At 47.0% G+C, this 19,758-nt stretch overlaps 1 long non-coding RNA gene across 1 annotated transcript in view; it reads left to right on the top strand.

Moving 5' to 3' along the window:
• Window positions 1–19,758, top strand: part of LOC142301215 (uncharacterized) — a 125,344-nt gene that overhangs the window by 23,627 nt on the left and 81,959 nt on the right. The gene's annotated exons all lie outside the window — the stretch shown is intronic.

Raw genomic sequence — 19,758 nt, 5'->3', positions numbered from 1 at the left:
ATTTCTGTGAATATTGATGACTAGCTGTAGTACCCGGCGTTGCCCGGGATAGTAACTGACTCTGTCTCTCTCCCAGTCTCTGTGTGTCGCTGTCTGTATCTCTGTCTGTGTCTTTCTTTGTCTGTCTGTATCTATGTCTCTGTCTGTCTGTTTCTATCTCTCTGTCTGTATTTGTATCAGTCTATCTGTCTCCATCTCTGTCTCTGTCTGTCTCTTTCTATCTCTGTGTCTGTCTCTATATGTGTGTGTTTGTCTCTCTTTCCCCATCTGCCTGTCTGTCTCTTTCCCCGTCTGTCTCTTTCCCCGTCTGTCTCTTTCCCCGTCTGTCTCTTTCCCCGTCTGTCTCTTTCCCCGTCTGTCTCTTTCCCCGTCTGTCTCTTTCCCCGTCTGTCTCTTTCCCCGTCTGTCTCTTTCCCAGTCTGTCTCTCTGCCCGTCTGTCTCTCTGCCCGTCTGTCTCTCTGCCCGTCTGTCTCTCTGCCCGTCTGTCTCTCTGCCCGTCTGTCTCTCTCTATCCGTCTCACCACTGACATCTTATTACCTCACACATAAGCTTCTTTTACTAACAGTTTATTTTGTTCCTATAGCAACCACTGACAGTTGCTATTAATGGCTTGTAGCTCCCACCTCCATTCAGTTTAATGGGTGCAGGATTTTGGAGAGTAACTGTAAAGCCCGGGGTTAAATTTCCCCATCAAAACTATGACGTTCCCTGAGTCACATGGAGTGTCTGTACAAAATTTCGTGATTATAAATTCGACGGTGCGGATTCCTTTAGCGGACATACACACACACATACATACAAACATACACACATACATACACTGAGCTTTATATGTTAGATTATGGCTTTGCCTGGCAAAAAATGCGCGCGCCCCCAAATTTTATTTTTCTATGTGCAGCCCATATACCCAGCCGTGTTTGAGACCCCTGCTCTAGAATATATTAATGGCCTGTGCAAGTACCCTTGAAAATCGTGACCACATATTGCCACTTAGAAAGGAATAATGCTTTACTGTATGTGTCCCTTTGATAGTTCTTAGCACCCTGAGTGCACCAATAGCAATAAAGTGCTATAAATATAAAGTGCCAACTTATCATTTAATAATGTCCCCTGAGTCCTACCGTATACAGCCCCCTATACACAGTATGATGACCCCACTGTTCTCTTATACACAGTTTGATGTCCTCACAGCTCCCCAATATACAGTTTGCTTGTCCCACAGCTACCCTTTACTCGGTATCATGTCCTCACAGATCCTCTCTAAACAGTATGATGCCCCCACACTGTATGATGGGCCTCTTAGTAGTCCCCACATTTTATAATTCCCCACACTGTATAATAGCCCCTTATTAGCTACCACACTGTATAATGGCCCCCTAGTAACCCCCAGACTGTTTGATGTCCCACATACTGTACGATGGTCCGACTGTAGCCCCCACACTATCGTACCCTCAGGCAGTACAATAGCCCCACATTGGCTGTAACACTGTTTGCCCCCTTAGTAGCCCCCACTCTGCATCAAGGTCCCTTAGCAGCTCCCATTCTGTAAGAAGGACCCATTAGTAGATCCCACTGTGCAGGAGAGCACCCTTAGTAGACCCCACGCTGTTTGATTGACCCCTTAGTAGCTCCACTCTGCATGATGGCCCCTTAGTATCCCCCACTCTATAGAAAGGCCCATTTAGTATCAACCACTCAGTAAGAGGGCACCTTTAGTAGCCCCCACCCTGTGTAATGGCCCCCTTAGTGGACCCCACATTGTATGATGGTCGCCCTGAGTAGACTTAATGTGTCATAGTCCCCACTCTGTATGATGGCCACCTTGGTAGATCCCACACTGTATCATGCCCCCCTTAGGAGCCTTCACTGTATATGAGGACCCCTTAGTAGCCCCCATTATGTATAATGTCCCATTTAGTAGCCCCTGCTATGTATGAGGGGCTGCTTAGTAACCTCACTAGGTATGAGGGGCTCCCTTAGTAGCCCCCACTATTTATTAGGGGCCCTTTAGTAGTCTAAACTATTATTGCAGGCTCCCTTAGTAGTCCCAACACATAATGGCTATCACACAATATTAAAATAAAAATAAAATCATCATATCCTCACCTAGCAGCAGGTCCTAGGCAGATCAATGCGGTGATGTCATCACGGTGACTTCCTGTGTATATCGCGGCACAATGATGTCATCATGCTGCTCCTCTCTGGACCCGCCGCTCTGCAGGCCGAAGCCTTAAGTGACCTACGGCCTACAGCAAGGAGAGCAGTAGCGCAGGGATTTCTTACTGCCATGCTGCAGTTTTACTGTTTCGGCATGCTGTACACTCCCATATAGTTAAAGGGATCCTGTCACCAGGTTTTCCCCTTATATACTGCGGCCACCACTAGTCAGGCCTTATACAGTATATAGCATCCTGGAATGCTGTATATAAGAGCCCATTCTTCCCTGTAGAATGTACAAAAGGCAGGTTCATAGCGTTTTGAACCTGTCTGGCTCAGCATTAGACCCGGATGTCTATACACAGAGCAGTGCCTGAATTCGTGTCTGTCTACCCCTATAGCTGGAAGATAAACGCTGCCAAGAGGATTAAACTGCATTTTCTCATGGCGATGGTGCCAGACAGTTTCAAAACACCATTAACTTGCAGATTAGCCCCAGAGATTTTCCGCACCAAAAAACGCACCTTATTGCCAAAAAACCCCACCTGCATTTTTTGTACGTTTTTGATGCGTTTTTTTGGTGTGAACTTTTAGTTAATTCAAATGCAGGAAAAAACGGACCAACAATTGACACGGTGCTTTTTTTTCTGCACCAAAAACTGCAAGGAAAATAGAATCAACATGCTGTTAGCATTTCTGATTTCTCATAGACTTTGCTGGGATAAGGATAGACATGCAGATTTGAGCAACAAACTGCACGATAAACTTCACCAAAAATGCATCAAAACATGCACTGTGCACACACAGAGATACAATTTATTTTATAGTGCTCTTGGATACCACCTTGTGGCCATGCTGGGTACTTCCTTATGTTCATGATGCATTTACTGAAGTTAGGGTACCTTGGCATCGCCTGCTTGTTGCTGGCACTCTTTGCATGTATGACTTTGTTGCACACACTGTCAGCTTATCCCATGCATTTACTATTCCTACAGTATCCGCCGTGTGTTCATATTTTATCCACAGTCTGGACCTTCGCTATTGATTATTTTTGGCTTTACTTTTGTCTCTTGATTGTACCTTGTACTACACCCTATGTCTACTTTTATATTCAATAAAGGTTACGTTTTACCTTAATTAGCGTCTATTACCACTTTTTTTATATACTATCGTTGGGTCTTGAGTCTCCATTTTTCATGTTTTTTTGCAACTTTTTGAAATTCAGTATTTTGGATTTGCCCTTATTGTTATAATATGATATCTTTCAATCCCTTTGTTTCCATTACTCCGGCATTTAAGGATAATGTATATACAGCACTCTCATTTTCATCTATATCATGAATGTACAGCAGTCTATATATTTTATATAGGTGATACTGCGACTGCTGTTTGTATATTATAGAGATGTTAATGTGACTGCTAACAGTATCACGTACATACTGCAATTGTGTTATATACAGTATAGTATCACCTGTGTAATGTATATACAGCAGTCGCAGTATCAAGTACATAATCTATATACAGCAGCCTATATACATTATACAGGTAATTCTGCAACTGAATGTCACGACTGGGCGGAATGACGCCCAGCGTGAAGCGCAAAGGAAGGTAAGAAACTGGCTTTTTGTTTTTTTTGCTGTAACATGTCGTGAGCCATCAACTGCAAATTATTGTCCTTTTTGGTGGTAATCTCCCTGTTCTCTCCAGAGCATCGATTCTCACTTATGCTTGCATTAAAGTAGGTGAAATTCACTCCCAGTCTTTTATGCTTCCCACCTGGACAGATTGATATCTCTGAAGTGTACAAGTGCATCACAATAAATTAAAATATCCTCAAAAAGTTAATTTATTTCAGTAATTCAATACAAAAAGGGAAACACATATATTATAGTCATTACACACAGAGGGATCTATTTCTATATGTTATATAGAGTCATTACACACAGAGGGATCTATTTCACGTGTTTATTTCTGTTAATGTTGATGATTATACCTTACAGCCAATGAAAACCTAAAAGTCATTATCTTAGAAAATTAGAATATTCTATAAGGGTACTTTCACACTTGCGTTAAGCGGAGTCCGTCACTATGGAGGATAGCGCAGTCCGTTAACGCACTGCGCTATTCTCCATAGACTTGTATGGACGACACACTGTAACGCAAGTGTCAACGTTGCATCCGCTGGACAACGCAGCGTCGTTATTTTGACGCTGCGCCGGGCGGGAGGAACGCAGCATGTAATGTTTTTTTGAGCAGCTCAATCCGTTGGATTTCACTGCGCATGCTCTCTCTGTCTCCTTGCACCCGTAACCAAGGTAAATATCGGGTAACCAAGCAAAGTGCTTTGCCGATATTTACCCTCGCTACGTGTGCAGGGAGCCCGACACTTCCCCGCTTGGCTCCTCCCCCTCCCGCACTCCACTCCGCATGTATGTACACACACACACACGCACACTCACCTGTCCTCAGCGCCATGGCCTGCTCGGCTCCACCCACTCCTCACTCCGCCCCCCGCACACATTCTCGGCAGCCGAACGATCAGCTGAGCACCCGGCCGCCGGCATGTGAGAGCACTCAGCTGATCGACCGGCCGCCGGCTATTGAGAGCGATCAGCTGATCGTTTACAATAGTCTGCTGCCGGTAAAACTGTAAAGAATAAAAAAAAAAAAAAAATGCTTTGCGTTATTTTGTACGATCCGTAGCATCCGTTGTGCCACTATATGCAACACATCCGTTGCATCCGTCACACAACGCAATGCTACGGAAGCCGTCCAACGCAAGTGTGAAAGTAGCCTAAGACCAACTGGAAAAATTATTTTAAACTCACAAATGTTGTCTCCTACTGAAAAGTCTGCACAGTAAATGCCTCAATACTTGGTCGGGGCTCCTTTTGCATGAATTACTGCATCAATGCGGCGTGGCATGGAGGCGATCAGCCTGTGGCACTGCTGAGGTATAATGGAAGCCCAGGTTGCTTTGATAGCAGCCTTCAGCTCATCTACATTATTGGGCCTGGTGTCTCTCATCTTCTTCTTGACAATATCCCATAGATTCTCTATGGGGTTTAGGTCAGGTGAGTTTGCTGGCCAATCAAGCAAAGTGATACCGTGGTTAGTAAACCAGGTATTGGTACTTTTGGCAGTGTGGACAGGTATCAAGTCCTGCTGGAAAATGAAATTTCAATCTCCAAAAAGCTTGTTGGCAGAGGGAAGCATGAAGTGCTCTAAAATTTCCTGGTAGACGGCTGCGCTGACTTTGGTCTTGATAAAACACAGTGGACCTACCTACAATAGCAGATGACATGGCTCCCCAAACCATCACCGATTGTGGAGGCTTCACACCAGACCTCAGCAGCTTGGATTGTGGCCTCTCCACTCTTCCTCCAGACTCTGGGACCGAGATTTCAGAATGAAATGCAAAATTTACTTTCATCTTAAAACACCTTGGACCACTGAGCAATAGTCCAGTTCCTTTACTCCTTGGCCCAGGTAAGACGCTTCTGGCGTTGTCTATTGGTCATGAGTGGCTTGCCACAAGGAATACGACAGTTGTAGCCCATGTCCTGGATACATCTGTGTGTGGTGGCTGTTGAAGCACTGTCTCCAGCAGCGTCCACTCCTTGTGAATCTCCCCCACATTTTTGAATGGCCTTTTCTTAACAATCCTATCAAGGCTGCGGTTATCCCGGTTGCTTGTGCACATTTTTCTACCACACTTTTCTTCAGCGCTCTATTGGGAGACCCAGACGATTGGGGTATAGCTACTGCCCTCTGGAGGCCACACAAAGCACTACATTAAAAGTGCAAGGCCCCTCCCCCTCTGGCTATACCCCCCCCGTGGTATCACGGGTTCTCCAGTTTTAGCTTTGTGTGCGAAGGAGGTCAGACATTCCATGCATAGCTCCACAGATTTTAGTCAGCAGTAGCTGCTGACTATTTCGGATGGAAGAAAAGAGGACACATATAGTGTCCCCAGCATGCTCCCTTCTCACCCCTGGATGGTGTTGTAAGGTTGAGGTACCTATTGCTGGTACAGGGCTGGAGCCTGACATGCTGTTTTCCTTCCACATCCCCTGGTAGGGCTCTGTGGAAGTGGGATCCTGCCGGCCTCTCAGCTCTGACGCCGGGCTCCATCCACAGACCCATTAGAACCTGATGGAGACGGAGCAGGAGTACGATCAGGGACAGGCCCTGCATCATACAGGTACTCTGTGTCCCCGGCAGGCACAGACACACTCCGGGCTGGCTGGGTGTTGTAGTGCGCCGGGGACCGCAACGTTGGAGTTAGTGTCCCTACAGATTACTGGGGGATTTTTTGTGTATGGGAACGCAGCGCCGACCCCCTCTGGACCGGGCGGCGCTGCTGTGACTTGTGGTGCGCCGGGGATCCGCCGTCCGCGCTTTTACGGCGGCGGCGGTTATAAATTGAGTCCCCGGCTTTTTGGGCCTAGGACGCCGGCAGCTCCGATTCGTTCCCGCCCCCACCCTGTCATTCAGGGTAGGGGAGAGACGCTGTTCGCTAGCAGCGACGAGGGCTGGAGCCTGATTTACATGCTCCAGCCCTCACACTAGGCACAGAGGGAAGCAGGCTTCCCGCTCTTAGCCAGGAACGCCCAGGGCCCGCCCCCCTTCTCTCTCAGGACGCCGGCAGCCATTACATGCAGTCTGGCTGGAGGAAGGACGCAAGGCTCTGGGAGACCTGGACTAGGGGCTATCTGGCGACCACACACCCGCTTTTTAAGCGGGCGGTAAGCGATTTTTCTGTGCTGGTCCCTCTAGTGCCTCACGGTGTATCGGTGTACTGTGTAGGATATAGAGATATTGTATTTCTTGCACTGTGAGGTCGCTTCTGGCTGCATCTCCCAGATCCCTCTGTGGAAGCAACAACATGCCATCCTCAAAACGCAAGGCTGCCAAGGCTAGGGCTGTGTATACTGCGTGTGCTGCATGTGGGGCTAATCTACCAGCAGGCTCCGATGACCCCCATTGTGTGCAATGCTCCGACCCGGTGCTGCTTCGCCAGCCGGAGTCAGGAGAGGTAGTGACCCAGGCTGAGACGCTTGTAAGTTCTGCCCCGGTGACAGGGACAGACTTTGCAGTTTTTGCTGATAATATGTCTGTGTCTATGGCAAAAATCCTTGAAACCTTGCAATCTATGCATGGGGCTCAGTCTTTGGGCACGGCGAGGCCTCTGTCCTCAGGTCCCCCTCACTTGGAATTAATCCAGCCCACAGGGGGGTCCCCGGCTTCACAGGCCGAGGATTATGACTCAGATGATAGCCCCAGCCACCCTAAGCGAGCTCGCTGGGAAAGACCCTCGACGTCATCACACTGCTCAGGGTCTCAGCGCAATCAGTCTCCCTGTGATGTGTCTGATGAGAGTGATCAGGAATCCATTCCTGGAACCCCTCTCAACCTGGATACCCCTGATGGGGATGCCATGGTAAACGACCTTATCTCAGCCATCAATAGGCTGTTGGATATTTCTCCCCCAGCCCCTTCAGCAGAAGAGGCGGCTGCGGAGCAGGAGAAGTTTCGTTTCCTTTATCCCAAGCGTAAATTGAGTGCTTTGTTGGATCACGCTGACTTCAGAGAATCAATCCAGAAGCACGACGCTCACCCAGAAAGGCGTTTCTCTAAACGATCTAAAGATACGCGTTTCCCTTTCCCCCCTGAGGTGGTCAAGCGCTGGACACAGTGTCCAAAGGTAGACCCCCCGATTTCCAAACTCGCAGCTAGGTCCATAGTTGCAGTGGAGGATGGCGCTTCACTTAAAGATGCCAATGACAGACAGATGGACCTTTGGTTAAAATCTGTCTATGAAGCTATCGGCGCGTCGTTTGCTCCGGCATTCGCAGCCGTATGGGCACTCCAGGCTATTTCAGCTGGCTTAGCAAAAGTGGATGCTATCATACATCCAGCAGTGCCGCAAGTGGCGCACCTTACCACGCAGATGTCGGCGTTTGCGTCTTACGCTATCAATGCGGTCCTAGAATCTACCAGTCGCACCTCAATGGCGTCCGCCAATTCGGTAGTTTTGCGCAGAGCCTTGTGGTTAAAGGACTGGAAAGCAGATGCTGGTTCCAAAAAATGTTTAACCAGTTTGCCTTTATCTAGAGATAGACTGTTTGGCGAGCCATTGGCTGATATCATTAAGCAGTCCAAGGGTAAAGACTCCTCTTTACCACAACCCAGAACAACCAAACCTCAGCAGAAAAAGTGGCAGCAGAGGTTTCAGTCCTTTCGAGGTTCGGGCAAGACACCGTTTACCTCGTCCAAAGGGACTCAGAGGACGCAAAGAAACTCAGATTCGTGGCGGGCTCACACGCGCCCCAAGAAAGCAAATGGAGGTACCACTTCCAAAGCGGCTACCTCATGACTTCCAGCCCCCTCCCTCCGCATCGCCGGTCGGGGGCAGGCTCTCCCGCTTTTCCGGCATTTGGATGTCACAGGTCAAAGACCGGTGGGTGACGGACATTTTGTCTCGCGGGTACAGAATCGAGTTCAATTCTCGTCCTCCAGCTCGGTTCTTCAGAACCTCCCCACATCCAGACCGAGCAGATGCTCTGCTGCAGGCGGTGGACTCCCTAAGAGCGGAAGGAGTGGTGATCCCAGTCCCTCCTCAGGAACAAGGGCAAGGGTTTTACTCCAATCTCTTTGTGGTTCCAAAAAAGGACGGCTCGTTCCGTCCTGTTCTGGACCTAAAACGGCTCAACAAACATGTGCACGCCAGGAAGTTCCGGATGGAAACCCTGCGTTCTGTCATTGCCTCAATGTCCAGAGGAGACTTCCTTGCCTCAATAGACATCAAAGATGCTTATCTCCACGTGCCAATTGCTACAGAACATCAACGTTTTCTACGTTTTGTGATAGGAGACGACCATTTTCAGTTCGTAGCTCTGCCATTTGGTCTGGCGACAGCCCCACGGGTCTTCACCAAGGTCATGGCGGCGGTGGTAGCAGTCTTGCACTCTCAGGGACACTCGGTGATCCCTTACCTAGACGATTTATTGGTCAAAGCTCCCTCTCAAGAGGCATGTCAGCGCAGCCTGAATGCTACGCTGGAGACCCTACAGTCTTTCGGATGGATCATCAACTTTCCAAAGTCGATCCTATCACCGACTCAATCACTAACGTATCTTGGCATGGAGTTTCATACTCTAGCAGCGATAGTGAAGCTTCCGCTGAACAAGCAGCGGTCACTACAGACAGGGGTGCAATCTCTTCTGCAGGGCCAGTTGCATCCCTTGCGGCGCCTCATGCATTTCCTAGGGAAGATGGTGGCAGCCATGGAAGCAGTTCCCTTTGCGCAGTTTCATCTGCGCCCACTTCAATGGGACATTCTCCGCCAATGGGACGGGAAGTCAACGTCCCTGGACAGGAAAGTCTCGCTTTCCCAGACGGCCAAGGACTCCCTACAATGGTGGCTCCTTCCCACCTCATTGTCTCAGGGAAGATCCTTCCTGCCCCCATCCTGGGCAGTAGTCACGACAGATGCGAGTCTGTCAGGGTGGGGAGCAGTATTTCTCCACCACAGGGCTCAGGGGACGTGGACTCCGCAGGAGTCCACCCTTCAGATCAATGTTCTGGAGATCAGAGCAGTGTATCTTGCTCTACTGGCCTTCCAACAGTGGCTGGAAGGAAAGCAGATCCGAATCCAATCGGACAACTCCACAGCGGTGGCATACATCAACCACCAAGGAGGGACGCGCAGTCGGCAAGCCTTCCAAGAAGTCCGGCGCATTCTAATGTGGGTGGAGGACAGAGCATCCACCATATCCGCGGTTCACATCCCAGGCGTAGAAAACTGGGAAGCAGACTTCCTCAGTCGCCAGGGCATGGACGCAGGGGAATGGTCCCTTCACCCGGACGTGTTTCAGGAAATCTGTCGCCGCTGGGGAGTGCCGGACGTCGACCTAATGGCATCCCGGCACAACAACAAGGTCCCGGCATTCATGGCGAGGTCGCGCGATCAAAGAGCTCTGGCGGCAGACGCCTTGGTTCAAGATTGGTCGCAGTTTCAGCTCCCATACGTGTTTCCGCCTCTGGCGCTCTTGCCCAGAGTGCTACGCAAGATCAGATCCGAGTGCAGCCGCATCATACTCGTCGCTCCAGACTGGCCGAGGAGGTCGTGGTATCCGGATCTGTGGCATCTCACGATCGGTCGACCGTGGTCACTGCCAGACCGACCAGACTTACTGTCCCAAGGGCCGTTTTTCCATCAGAATTCTGCGGCCCTGAACCTGACTGTGTGGCCATTGAGTCCTGGATCCTAGCATCTGCAGGATTATCTCAAGGAGTCGTTGCCACAATGAGACAAGCTAGAAAGTCGAATTCGGCTAAGATCTACCACAGAACGTGGAAGATTTTCTTATCCTGGTGCTCTGCTCAGGGAGTGTCTCCCTGGCCATTTGCATTGCCCAAGTTTCTTTCCTTCCTGCAATCGGGGTTAGAAAAGGGCTTGTCGCTCAGCTCCCTTAAAGGGCAAGTTTCGGCACTATCCGTGTTTTTTCAGAAGCGTCTAGCACGTCTTTCTAAGGTGCGCACGTTCCTGCAGGGGGTCTGTCATATTGTGCCCCCGTACAAGCGGCCGTTAGATCCATGGGATCTGAACAGGGTACTAGTTGCTCTCCAGAAGCCGCCCTTCGAGCCTCTGAAGGAAGTTTCCTTTTCTCGGCTGTCACAGAAAGTGGCGTTTCTTGTTGCGATCACATCGCTTCGGCGAGTGTCTGAGCTGGCAGCTCTGTCATCCAAGGCTCCCTTCCTGGTGTTCCACCAGGACAAGGTAGTGCTGCGCCCTATTCCGGAGTTTCTCCCTAAGGTCGTATCCTCTTTTCATCTTAATCAGGATATATCCTTGCCTTCTTTTTGTCCTCATCCGGTTCACCGGTATGAAAAGGACTTACGTTTGCTAGATCTGGTGAGAGCACTCAGAATCTACATTTCCCGCACGGCGCCCATGCGCCGTGCCGATGCACTTTTTGTCCTTGTCGCTGGTCCGCGCAAGGGGTTGCAGGCTTCTAAAGCCACCCTGGCTCGATGGATCAAAGAACCAATTCTAGAGGCCTACCGTTCTGCGGGGCTTCCGGTTCCTTCAGGGCTAAAAGCCCACTCAACCAGAGCCGTGGGTGCGTCCTGGGCATTACGTCACCAGGCTTCGGCTCAACAGGTGTGCCAGGCAGCTACCTGGTCCAGTCTGCACACTTTCACCAAGCATTATCAGGTGCATACCTATGCTTCGGCGGATGCCAGCTTAGGTAGAAGAGTCCTGCAGGCGGCAGTGACACCCCCGTAGGGGAGGGCTGTTTTGCAGCTCTAACATGAGGTATTTCTTTACCCACCCAGGGACAGCTTTTGGACGTCCCAATCGTCTGGGTCTCCCAATAGAGCGCTGAAGAAGAAGGGAATTTTGTTACTTACCGTAAATTCCTTTTCTTCTAGCTCTTATTGGGAGACCCAGCACCCGCCCTGTTGTCCTTCGGGATGTTTTTTTGTTGTTTGCGGGTACACATGTTGTTCATGTTGAACGGTTTTTCAGTTCTCCGATGTTATTCGGAGTTAATTTGTTTAAACCAGTTATTGGCTTCCTCCTTCTTGCTTTGGCACTAAAACTGGAGAACCCGTGATACCACGGGGGGGGTATAGCCAGAGGGGGAGGGGCCTTGCACTTTTAATGTAGTGCTTTGTGTGGCCTCCAGAGGGCAGTAGCTATACCCCAATCGTCTGGGTCTCCCAATAAGAGCTAGAAGAAAAGGAATTTACGGTAAGTAACAAAATTCCCTTCTTTCCTTCCACTCAACTGTCCATTAATATGCTTGGATACAGCACTCTGTGAACAGCCAGCTTCTTTATCAATGATCTTTTGTGGCTTACCCTCCTTGTGGAGTTTGTGAATGACTGCCTTCTGGAGATCTGTCAAGTCAGCAGTCTTCCCCATGATTGTGTAGCCTACTGAACCAGACTAAGGGAATATTTTAAACACTTAGGAAGCCATTGCAGGTTTTTTGTGGTAATTATTCTAATTTTCTGAGATAATGACTTTAAGGCTATGTGCGCACGTGTGCGTAATTCATGCAGTTACGCTGCGCTTTGTAGCGCAGCGTAACTGCATGCGTCCTGCGTCCCCTGCACAATCTATGGAGATTGTGCAGGGGCCATGCGCACGTGGCATATTAGAACGCAGCGCTTCGGCTGCTGCCCGAATTGCTGCGTTCTAAGGCTATGTGCGCACGTGTGCGCTCTGCACCGCACCGAAAAGCTGCGCTTCAGAGCGCAGCTGAAAAACTGCGTTCTGAAGCGCATGGTGCCGGCGAGAACGTGCGCTCTGCCTGCAGCTCTGGCCATAGACAGAGCAGGGGCTGCCGGCAAAGCGCACGGAAGAAGGGGACGCAGGACGCATGCAGTTACGCTGCGCTACAAAGCGCAGCGTAACTGCATGAATTACGCACACGTGTGCACATAGCCTAAGAAGTGACATGTCACTTCTTCCGTGCGCTTTGCCGGCAGCCCCTGCTCTGTCTATGGCAGGAGCTGCATGTAGAGCGCACGTTCTCGCCGGCACCATGCGCTTCAGAACGCAGCTTTTCAGCTGCGCTCTGAAGCGCACCTTTTCGGTGCGGTGCAGAGCGCACACGTGCACACATAGCCTAAGACATTTTGGTTTTGAATTACTGTAATAAATTATCTTTTTGATGATATTCTAATTAACTGAGATGCACTTGTATTATGTAAATTAGGTTACTTGTTTTTTTATTGCATTTTTTTGTGTGCGTTTTTTCACATGCGATTTTATCGTGTTGTTGACTCTGCATTTTTTGTCCCTTGTTGATATTTCATACTTTAAACCCTTAGTAACCAAGCTAATTTTGACTTTAACCCCTTTTACCCCCGAGCCTGTTTTCACCTTCATGACCAAGTCATTTTTTTTCAATTCTGACCAGTGTTACTAAATGTTTTTTTCTATTCTATTAAAATCATATACAATAAAAATACAGATGCTACTTACGTGCAAAAATTAGGGGAGACAGATGTTATTGTGATTGGGCCACTTTTTTTTTTTTTACACACAATAGATTTTGCCTACGGTCACATAATCTGTGCTTATTATTTATTTGATCATCGGAAAAAAAAATATTATTATTCCACAATATATTTCAGAGCAGAGGTATTATGTAGTTTAATTCAGAGTAATATAATGACAATTTATACATACAGAAAACCACAGTGGATCTGTAATATTCCAATTGGAGAGATAGATAAATAATTCAATTTAACCCCTTCAGCCCCCAGGCGTTTTCCGTTTTTGTTTTTTGCTCCCCTTCTTCCAAGAGCCGTAACTTTTTTTATTTTTCTATCAATCTTGCCATATAAGGGCTTGTTTTTTGCAGGACGAGTTGTACTTTTAAATGAAACCATAAGTTTTACCATATAGTGTACTGGAAAATAACAAAACAATTCCAAGTGTGGAAAAACTGCAAAAAAAGTGTGATTGTACAATAGTTTTTGTGATATTTTATTCACCGTGTTCACTATATGGTAAAACTGATGTGTCATTGTGATGCCTGAGGTCGGTGCGAGTTTGTAGACCCCAAACATGTATAGGTTTACTTGTATCTAAGGGGTTAAAAAAAAATCACAAGTTTGTCCAATAAATGTGGCACATGTTTTGCGCCATTTTTCGAAACCCGTAGCGTTCTCATTTTTCTGGATCTATGGCTCAGTGATGGCTTATTTTTTGAGTCTCGAGCTGCCGTTTCTAATGGTACCATTTTTGCGCAGATGCTACGTTTTGATCATCTGTTATTGCATTTTGCGCAAAACTTGCGGAGACCAAAAAACGTAATTTTGCGTTTGGAATTTTTTTGTCGCTACGCCGTTTACTGATCAGATTGATTTTATATTTTGATAGATCAGGCGTTTCTGAACGTGGCGATACCAAATATGTGTATATTTTTTATTTTTTCAACCCTTTAATTTTCAATGGGGTAAAAGGGGCGTGATTTGAACTTTTAGGTTTTTTTTTTTGTTTTTTTAAAACTTTTTTTTTTACGTTTTTTCTTATTTTACTAGTCCCCCTAGGGGGCTATAGCGATCAGCAATCCGATCGCTCTGCTCTATCTGAAGATCTCAGCTACACAGCTGTAAACAGCAGATACGCTGCTTTACTCTCCATGCTGGCATTATGCCGACACTGAGAGGAAGTTACTCATGGTAGCTACAGGCGTCATCACGTGACCCTGTGCTACCATGGCAACCACCAAAAGTCACGCGATCACGCATGTGACTTCCGGTGGGGGCGGCGGTAAGTAAAAGTAATGGCCGCCCACATATACATCTCGCTGCCAGACTTTGGCAGCGAGATGTAAGGGGTTAAATGTTCCGGGTGGAATGCGATTTCACTCGGAACATGTAGGCACACATGTCAGCTGTTGAAAACAGCTGATATGTGAGCGGATCGCCGCGACTTGCCCACGGCAGGGGGCGGGGACTAACCTCACACGCTCCATGACGGATAGATCCGTCAAGGGTCGTGAAGGGGTTAAAAGGATAACTTACATGTTACAAAGTTGAACAGATAACGGTAAATGTCTGTCTCTCCATCCCCAATGAACGTTTCATAGTAAACATCTTCAGGAGAGGGTGGCACACGAGCCCCAAACAGTCGTTTTCTACCACATGTAGGGTATCAGTGTACTCGGGAGAAATTGTGCAATAGATTTTATGGTGCAGATTTGCCTTTTACCATTGTGAAAAAAAATTGGGGGATAAAACAGCATTTTTGGGGGAGAAATGTGACATTTTTATTTTCATGGCTCAACTTTACAAAATTTTGTGAAGCACCTGGGGGTCAAAATGCTCACCACACATCTACATAAATTCCTTGAGAAGTCTAGTTTCCAAAATGGGGTCAGTTTTGGGGGGGTTTCAACTGTTTAAACACATCAGGCTCTCTCCAAACGTGACATGGAGTTTGCTAATGATTCCAGACAATTTTGCATTTCAAAAGTCATCTGGCGTTCCTTCCCTTTCGAGCCCTTTTGTACTCCCAAACAGTAGTTTTCCACCACATATGAGATACCAGCATACTCAGGAGAAATTGCACTACAAATTGTATCGTGTCTTTTCTCTTGCTACCCTGGTAAAAATGCAAACTTTGGGGTTCAAGTAACATTTTGGTGGAAAAAAAGTAAAATTTTCATTTTTTTCTTTCGAAATTGCATAAGGTCTTGTGATGCACCTGAAGGATTAATACATTTCTTGGATGTGCTTTTCAGCAGTTTGAGGGGCGCAGTTTTTAGAATGGTGTCACTTTTGGGTATTGTCTGTCAGTTAAGGCTACTTTACACGCTTCAATTTCTCGTGCGATCGCATGTGTGATCACACCCGCCCCCATCGTTTGTGCGGCACGGGCAATTTCTTACCCGTGTCGCACAAAGTCGTAAACCCCCGTCACACGTACTTACCTTCCAAACGACCTCGCTGTGGGCGGCGAACATCCACTTCCTGAAGGGGGATGGACATTCGACGTCACACAGCGGCCGGCCAATAGAAGCGAAGGGGCGGAGATGAGCGGGACGTAAACATCCCGCCCACCTCCTTCCTTCCACATTGCCAGCGGCCGCAGGTAAGCTGCAGTTCATCGTTCCTGGGGTGTCACACGGAGCGATGTGTGCTGCCTCGGGAACGACGAACAACCGCTGCGCAGAAGGACATTCGATTTTTTGAAAATGAGCGACGTGTCAACGAGCAACGATAAGGTGAGTATTTTTGCTCGTTCACAGTCGCTCATTTGTGTTACACGCTACGATATGTCAAACGAGGCCGGATGTGCGTCACTAACGACGTGACCCTGACGACATATCACCCGATATATCGTAGCGTGTAACGTGCCCTTTAGTCTCAAAGTCACTTCATATGTGATGTCCCTAAAATAATGGTTTTACAAATTTTGTTGGAAAAATGAGAATTTGCTGATAAACTTTTTACCCTTCTAACTTCCTAACAAAAAAAATGGTGTTGATTTGTGATGATCGAGCGTGGTTTCTGCATGAATCCTTGAAAAACAAAATACTGGCAGTGGGGGCACAAAGAGGGAAAAGTATGTTTCAGTAGCTTATGGGCACCATATTACTGATTCATACATCACAGTCATTATGTGGCCATGTGTATGAGCCCCTAGAACCATAGTCATCTCCCATAACATGTAATTGCTGCACTTCTACTGTCAATCTGTCATGTAAATCCTCTTCTGCGAGCAATGTGTGTAATATCATGAGGGCACTTTACCTTCTCGGTGCTAATAGACAAGAAAACTGTAAAATAATTGTTTCCATATGTTAATAAAACATCTTCCTCAGGAAGAAGAGAAAAGCTTTGACACAGGTGAAATTTTAATTACCAATTCTTTTTAGAATCAGCAGAAAATCAGTAGAACATTATTATTATTATTATTTATTATTATAGCGCCATTTATTCCATGGCGCTTTACAAGTGAAAGGGTATACGTACAACAATCATTAACAGTACATAACAGACTGGTACAGGAGGAGAGAGGACCCTGCCCGCGAGGGCTCACAGTCTACAGGGAATGGGTGATGGTACGATAGGTGAGGACAGAGCTGGTTGCGCAGTGATCTACTGGACTGAGGGCTATTGTAGGTTGTAGGCTTGTTAGAAGAGGTGGGTCTTGAGGTTCCTCTTGAAGCTTTCTACGGCAGGGGAGAGTCTGATGTGCTGAGGTAGAGCGTTCCAGAGTATGGGGGATGCACGGGAGAAATCTTGTACGCGATTGTGGGAAGAGGAGATAAGAACATCTGGTTATCACTAATTCTCCAAAGTCAGGAAAACACAATGCCAATGTAAAACAGCTGACCGATTAGAGATAATGAGTGCACCGCTGATTACATTTATATACCCAGAATAATGAGAACTTCATTGTGCCAGCTGCCAAATCACAGACACTTCAAAGGAATAGTTGGAAGGAAAGTTTGCTAATATTAAGTGTAAAGGGGGCTTTACACGCTACGACATCGCTAATGCGAACTCGTTGGGGTCACGGAATTGGTGACGCACCGCCGGCCGCATTAGCGATGCTGTTGCGTGTGACACCTATGAGCGATTTTGCATCGTTGCAAAAACATGCAAAATCGCTCATCGGTGACATGGGGGTCCATTCTCAAAAATCGTTACTGCAGCAGTAATGAGGTTGTTCGTCGTTCCTGCGGCAGCACACACCGCTCCGTGTGACGCCGCAGGAACGAGGAACCTCTCCTTACCTGCCTCCCGGCCGCTATGAGGAAGGAAGGAGGTGGGCGGGATGTTACGTCCCGCTCATCTCCGCCCCTCCGCTTCTATTGGGCGGCGGTTCAGTGACGCAGCTGTGACGCTGAACAAACCGCCCCCTTAGAAAGGAGGTGGATCGCCGGTCACAGCGACGTCGCCGGGCAGGTAAGTATGTGTGACATGTCTGGGCGATGTTGTGTGGCACGGGCAGCGATTTGCCCGTGTCGCACAACAAATGGGGGCGGGTACCCACGCTAGCGATATCGGTACCGATATCGCAGCGTGTAAAGTAGCCTTTAGTGTCATTTTATTAAACAATTTATATATTACAGCCACTGCATACTGTTTATGATCGGTGGGGGTCCGTGTCATGAGATCATCACCACTCAGTCAAAACACCTCAAGGCTCCTGGATGAACAGTGCTCAGGTGAATGGGATTAATAGTAAAGGGGGCTTTACACGCTACGATATCGTTAATGTTTTATCGTCGGGGTCACGTTGTTAGTGACGCACATCCGGCGTCATTAACAATATCGCAGCGTGTGACACTTACCAGCAACCTTAAGCGACCTCAAAAATGGTGAAAATCGTTCACCATGGAGAGGTCGTCCCAAAACCAAAAATCGTTAATGGTTGTTTATCGATGTTGTTCGTCGCTCCTGCGGCAGCACACATCGCTGTGTGTGACACCACAGGAGTGAGGAACGTCTCCTTACCTGCCGCCGGCCGCAATGCGGAAGGAAGTAGGTGGGCGGGATTTTACATCCCGCTCATCTCCGCCCCTCCGCTTTGATTGGCCGGCCGCTTAGTGACGTCGCGGTGACGTCGCTGTGATGCCAAACGTCCCTCCCCCTTGAGGGAGGATTGTTCGGCAGTCGCAGCGACGACGCCGACCAGGTAAGTGCATGTGACGCTGCCGTAGTGATAATGTTCACTGCGGCAGCGATCACACGAAATCGCATACACGACGGGGGCGGGTGCTTTTGCCTACGATATCGCTAGCAATTGTTAGCGATATTATAGTGTATAAAATCCCGCTTAAGTCTATGGAACTGTACAAAGCTTTGTGAGAATGAATGTGCACATCTATAGTCTTTCTATTGTGCCCGTACACCACTCTATGTGTCAAAAGAGACAGAAAATCCGAGTTTTTCTAGTGCAAATAGACATCATTTATTATGAAAAAAGTGACAAATTTCGGTAAAAAATGTTAAAATAGTTGAAAAACCATAATCAATCCGGGAGATGTTAAAATATTGTACAAAATAGAAAAATCTCCATCAATATTTGCAGAACATATAGGATATTAGATAAAACCAGACCACAGGGTTAAACACAATATTTCAATCCTAATAATGGCAATGCCAATTGTGAGTTCTCGTACATCAAGGCATATATATAATTCTGAGAAATCCCCTTGGTCTGTATAAGTATAATAGAGCTAATTATACAAAGATGAAGGACATAAGGGCTCAATATGTGTTTCCATGACAAGAGTTAAATCCCAATTGATATAGCTAGGTCCGCACAGTCCATAGAACATTTGTTCCCTGGGAGGCTGGTATCATACCCTTTCTGTGCCAGCAAGGACTTCAGGAGATGATGAGGGGTCACAGTCGGTATAACCAGATGATCCAGATGTTAATAGGCCCCCGAACATACGTTTCGATTTTTGGAATGTTGAATCTTCCTCAAAGGACGAGGTGCCATCCCCTGAGGAACATCTCCCTGATTGATTATGGTGTTTCAACTATTTTAACAATTTTCCAGGGCTGTGGAGTCGGTAAGCCAAACCTTCGACTCCGACTCCTCAATTTCTCTTGCACCGGCTACGACTTCGGCTCCGACTCCGACTCCTACATATATTGCTTATAGTTAGGTGAAACTTTTTTTGTAGTACATGAACATGTGTATGTGAACATCAGACATTTAATAATTTTTATGATACAATAATCAAGATATTTGGATAGAACATAAAATATATTTATTGGAATACAACTTTAGAACACAAAAAACTAATAAATTGTAAATATGTAATACACTATGTAATATACAGTAGATTACATATATATCTTGTGTGTGTGTGTGTGTGTATATATATATATATATATATATATATATATACACACACACAAGATATATAATCTACTGTATATTACATAGTGTATTACATATTTACAATTTATTAGTTTTTTGTGTTCTAAAGTTGTATTCCAATAAATATTTTATGTTCTATCCAAATATCTTGATTATTGTATCTTAAAGATAATTAAATGTCTACACAATGTTCACATTGTACTACAATACATTTTTCAC

This window comes from Anomaloglossus baeobatrachus, chromosome 4, assembly GCF_048569485.1.
Source record: "Anomaloglossus baeobatrachus isolate aAnoBae1 chromosome 4, aAnoBae1.hap1, whole genome shotgun sequence".
In the NCBI taxonomy this organism is placed as follows: domain Eukaryota; kingdom Metazoa; phylum Chordata; class Amphibia; order Anura; family Aromobatidae; genus Anomaloglossus; species Anomaloglossus baeobatrachus.
Note: the sequence above shows the minus strand (reverse complement) of the source record. Positions and strands in the feature narration are given on the sequence as shown.